This window comes from Cebus imitator, unplaced genomic scaffold (genome assembly GCF_001604975.1).
Source record: "Cebus imitator isolate Cc_AM_T3 unplaced genomic scaffold, Cebus_imitator-1.0 Scaffold430, whole genome shotgun sequence".
NCBI lineage: Eukaryota > Metazoa > Chordata > Mammalia > Primates > Cebidae > Cebus > Cebus imitator.
The window spans coordinates 1111520-1117241 of record NW_016107745.1 but is presented as its reverse complement, the minus strand read 5'-3'; the positions used below and the strand labels follow the sequence as shown (position 1 = coordinate 1117241).

At 42.4% G+C, this 5722-nt stretch overlaps 1 long non-coding RNA gene across 1 annotated transcript in view; it reads right to left on the bottom strand.

The window, feature by feature from the left end:
* LOC108290321 overlaps positions 1 to 5237 on the bottom strand; it is a 52799-nt gene extending 47562 nt beyond the window's left edge. The window contains exon 1 of the long non-coding RNA XR_001819528.2: positions 5142 to 5237. This is a non-coding gene — a long non-coding RNA (uncharacterized LOC108290321). The remainder of the gene's footprint in view (positions 1 to 5141) is intronic.
* Between the last annotated feature and the right edge of the window lie 485 nt (positions 5238 to 5722).

The window sequence follows — 5722 nt, the reverse complement described above, 5'->3', positions numbered from 1 at the left end:
AAAAAAAAAAAAAAAAAAAAGGAAAAAAGTGATTTGAGTGGGAGAAGATATTTGTACCCATATAATCAACAAAGAAGAATATCCAAAACACAATAAATAACTCCTGAAAATTCATTAGAATGTGGTAATCAACTGTGTTGTGGAAACATATGGCACACTCATATTGATAAATTTGTGGAGAGTTTTACAAACATAAATTTACAAGGTTGAGAGTAGGGTATAGGGAGTCCACAGTTACTATTCTAGGTCTGAAAGGACAAGGAGACATAACAGTTCCTAGAATCCAGAAGCACAAAGAGCGGCTGCAGAGAGCTGCCTTCCAGGAACTGTGGTCAAAGGATGCAGTCAGCTCCTTCTGACTCTGCAAAGAGGAAGGTGGTGGACGAAACACCCCAATCTCCCTTCCCTTCCTCCCTTCAGTGCTCAACAAGTGCTGAAGTTAGAGGTCAAGGATCCCCTGTCTGTAATCCATTTGGGTCAGCCTCCGAGGACAAAAGGCAGAGTAAAGAAGTGGTGAATGGATCTGGAGGTGCAACTGAAAGATGTCCTGCACATAAGCTCTGTAGACAAGTGATAAAAAGACTTAAATGGCCAAAACTCATAAAAAAAGGTGTTCAACTTGATTTGTAATTGGGGAAATGCAAATTAAGACCACATGACATAAAGGCAACAAGTGAGGCCGGGCTCGGTGGCTCACACATGTAATCCTAGCACTTTGGGAGGCCAAGGCGGGTGGATCACCTGAGGTCAGGAGTTCGAGACCAGCCTGGCCAACACGGTGCAACTCCATCTCTACTAAAAATACAAGAATTAGCTGGGTATGGTGGCAGATTCCTATAATCCCAGCCACTTGGGAGGATAAGGCAGGAGAATCGCTTGAACCCGGGAGGCAGAAGTTTTTCAGTGAGCTGAGATCAAGCCATTGCACTCCAGCCTGGGTGACAGAGTGAGACTTCACCTCAAACAGTAAATTAAAAAATCAAAAAATTAAAAAATAAAGGCAATAAGTGTTGGTGAGGATATAGAGAAACTGAAACATTTATAACACTCTTGGTGAGAATGCAAAATTGTGCAGCTATTACGAGAAACAATATGGAGGTCACTAAACAAAAGTTAAAATGGAACTACCATATGATCCAGCAATTCCATTTCTGGGTAATTTTCCAAAGGAACTGAAATCAGGATCTCAAAGAGCTGTTAGCACTCTTATGTTCACTGCAGCACTATTCGCAATAGCCATGATGTGGAAACAACCTAAATGTTCATTGACAGATGAATGAAAAAGGAAATGTGATATATACATACAATGAAATACTCTTCAGCCTTAAGAAAGGAAGAAAATTCTGCAATATGCAACAACATGGATGAACCTTGAGGACATTATTCTAAGTGAAACATGCCGGTTACAGAAAACTAAATACTACAGAATTCCTCTTATGTATCTAAAATAGTGAAATTCATAGAATGAAAGAGTGGTAGCCAGGGATGTGGGGAGGAGGGGATGGGAATGACTAATCAGTGGGCATAAAGTTCCAGTTAAGCAAGATGAATAAACTCGAGATCGGCTGTACAGCATTGTATCGATAGTCAACAATAAATTAACTTAGGAATTTGTTAAGAGGGTAGATTTCAGGTTATGTGTTCTTACCACAATCTAATTAAGTTACATTTTAAAAATATCAGATTAGCAAGAATTTAAAAGTCTGATAGTACCAAGTGTTGGCAAGGGTATGGAATGGGAACTCTCTTCCACTGCTAAGTACATCAATTGGCATGATTTTGAAAAATAATTTGGCAATATACAATTCAGTTGGTAATACTCTTCCCCTGCGACCCAACAATTCCACTCCTGGGTATATATTCTAGAGAAACTTATGCCCAAGTCCAGTGGGAGGCATGCACAAGCATGCTTACGGCAGCATTGTTTACAATAACCTCAAGATGGGAATGACCCAAATGTCCACCGACTGTAGAATGAAAAGATAAAATGTGGTATATATACACGTGATGAAATGCAACTCAACATTAATAATGTTGCTACTCACAATAATATGAAGGAATCTTAATGTATTGCTGATTGAAAACAGCAAGACATGAGTACATAATGTGTGATTAAATATACATTGAATTCAAAACAAAGAAAACTAGGTTAAATCATTTATGCTTGCATGCTTAGGTGATAAAAGTATAAAACAAAGCAAGAGGCCGGGCGCGGTGGCTCACACCTGTAATCCCAGCACTTTGGGAGGCCGAGGCGGGTGGATCACGAGGTCAAGAGATCGAGACCATCCTGGTCAACATGGTGAAACCCCGTCTCTACTAAAACCACAAAAAATCAGCTGGGCATGGTGGCGCGTGCCTGTAATCCCAGCTACTCAGGAGGCTGAGGCAGGAGAATTGCCTGAACCCAGGAGGCGGAGGATGCGGTGAGCCGAGATCGCGCCATTAAAAACAAAAAAAAAAAAAAAAGGGAAAACTGTCTCAAAAAAAAAAAAAAAAAAAAATCAAAGCAAGAGAGCGATTTTGTAAAAGTCAGAATAGCAGTTACCTCTAAGGAGAGGGAAGAGGTAGATGAAACGGAACAAAGGGACAGGAGGTGCTGGGGAATAGTCCTAGGATGCTGGAAGTGTTCTATTTCTTTATAAAGATGTGTCAAAATTAAAGGGTGATCACTAAAAGACTGATTGGAAGCTTTGTGGGCATCAGTAAGCCTTAACAACTGGCAAACTTTACTGCAGAATGATTGATTTTGTTCACTGCTAAATCCCTGGTCCCTTGAACAGTTTTTACGTTGTAGGTGCTCAGCATATTTTTTAAATGAATGAATGAATGATTTTAGATACATCTTTTTGTGTTAATAAGATCCATCTGTGCCTCACTGGCCAAAAAAAAGTAGGTTGGGGGAAGCTCTTAGATTCCCCATACCTTGAAGGCTTCTTAGAATTTTAGACTTGACAGACAGTTCAATCTGTGAGTCTATTGGTCTCTGAGGTAACCTAAGGGAACTGTACTAAGACAAATCTTGCTATGCCTCAGATCCACATCCTTGATGCTAAATATTTTTGTTTACTTCTGCTACTACTCATTTTAGCTGGTACTTTGACTGCAAAACAATAGAACTTCTTTAGAGCAGGGATTATTTTAATAGATGAGGACTATGGTGAACATGGTTCATTTTTTCCCATCTACTCTACTCATCTTCAGTTGTGTAGTCTAGGCCGATGGATGAGATTTAACTCCACTTTCAATTCCAGAGGTGGATCTTGATTAGTTGAGAACAGGGGTTGGCAGATTTTTTTCTGAAAGACCCAGTTGGTAAATATCTTAGGCTTTGCATGCCATTAGATCTCTTTCCCAATTACTCAACCTTGCCAAAGTAGCATGAAAGAAACTATAGATAATCTATACACAAATGAACATTTCTGTGTTCCCAAACCGCTTTACAAAAACATGTGGCAGGCTGGATTTGGCCCATGACCCACAGTTTGCAGGTCCCTGGCCTAGAGCTGCCTTTCTCAACTAGGTTCCTTATCTCAACTACTTAACTCAGAAAATTGTTGCAATTACAATGTTCTTGATTTTCCCAAGGACAGAAAAGACTCTAGAGCAGTGGTTCTCAAAGTGTGGTCTCCAGTCTTGCAGCTGTTATAGAGTCAGTAGGGATAGCACTGTGTCAAAAAGGCCCAGATCCAGTGAATGAGACATAGAGTTTATCAGGGGGACTTACGTACAGGCATGGTCTAGTAGTGGCAGCCTGAAAAGGAGAACCGCTACCATTTGTAAAATGCATGCAGTTTATACAGCATTTTCACTTAGTACCTGTGATGGTTAATATTGAGAGTTAATTTGATTGGATTGAAGGATACAAAGTATTGATCCTGGGTGTATCTGTGAGGGTGTTGCCAAAGGAGATTAACATTTGAGTAAGTGGACTGGGAAAGGCAGACCCACCCTTAATCTGGGTGGGCAGAATCTAATCAGCTGCCAGCCTGGCTAGAATATAAGCAGGCAGAAAAAATGTGAAAAGAGAGCCTGGCCTACCCCCCCACCCCGGGCTACATCTTCCTCACATGCTAGATGCTTCCTGCCCTCCAACACTGGACTCCAAGTTCTTCAGTTTTGAAACTGGGACTGGCTCTCCTTGTTTCTCAGCCTGCAAACGGCCTATTGTGGGACCCTGCGATTGTGTGAGTTAATAAATTTAACACACACAAACACACTCCATTAGTTCTGTCCCTCTAGAGAACCCTAATACAGTACCCTCCTGCTAGCAACCTGTACCTGGCAACCTTCTTCTAACCCAAAACAAAGGGCCTCAATCCCCTGCATGGCCTGTATTCCAAGGGCTGGGCTATGTGTTCAAATGTCCTTCATAGATAGCAAGTGAAACTCTGGGTTGGGCCCTCCTAGATTCCTTAGCTCAGTGCTCTGAACACACATTCTTCTTAGGCCCCAGGGTCATTCTCAGGTTATGCTTAAGCTATTGCTCTGTCAGGTGCATCTGCTATCCAGCAGCATCGCCATCACCTGATGCTGATAGTAATATAAAGGCTTAGGATCCACCACTGAATCCGCAACTGTGGTCATGGAGCTCAGCAATCCGTGATTTAATAAGCCCTCCAGGGGATTCTGATGCACAATCAAGTTTGAGGATCACTCTCCTAGACTGAGTCTAGAATCACCAAGAAAAAATCTTCTCCCTTGCCAAAGTATAAATTAGGAAGTGTAGCTAATCAGTAAATGGGATTCCCATAACCCTAGAGATTGGTTTAGGAGTGATCTAATACGTACCGAGAACATTTTCAGAATACTTAACAACCAGCATAACAAGGCCCCCAACCAATCAGGGTAGGGACCAGCCATGGCACCAGAGCAGGGTTCTGGAGGCCCCTCTTACACCAAGCATTAATCCTTTCCTTGCTGAAGCATAAAGCGGTCTGTGGGGCTCTGGGTGAGAAGCCAGAGAGGCCAGTGTAGGAAGGAGACGTTTGCGTATCCAGCAGTCACTGGGTACTAAAGTAGCTACTTGGTAACTGTATCAAAATGTCTCACTATTTTAACAACTGGTTCGTTCAGCGGTACCAGTGCATGCCAGCGGCAAAAGCTGCCCTGGTTCAATTGGCACAAGCCTCAAGCCTTACCTTCAGTGACTGTGGAAACAGTCCTGCTCCTCCTCTGTGTGATAAAGCCTGCAGTCCATAAGACACCAACCAAAGGTGAAGGCAACGCAGGGAGGAGTGCACAGCCGAGAGAAATCAGAGAGCAATGGAGCTGCATCTCCGAAGGAGCCACGCCCAAAGCTCCTCCTACTTTGGGATGTTTCATTTACATGACCCAATTTGAGTTGAATTTTTCTAGCTTTTGCATCTGAAAGCATTGCGTCTGTAAAAAACCAAAACAAGGCCCATAAAGGTATCAGAAGGAAAGCCTGTTTCCAACGGCCTGGCCGAAATGCTCCCCTTTCTTCCTGAAGTTCCGGGTAATGCAGACCCTCCCTTCTTCACCGGTGTCAGATGGGAAAGAGCTCAGGCACCCTTTCGCCCCAGTTGTGTGTTGAGCTGGCTGCAATGCTTGTTTATTAGTGAAATGCATCTGATCAGAGAGGCCCGCCTGACAAGTTCATTACAAATCAATTTAATTAGTTGATTTACATTTAATTTACATTTCAATTAATGTATTTAGCAACAAAACGCCGCCTTAATAGGGTAATTGCCTGTTAGGC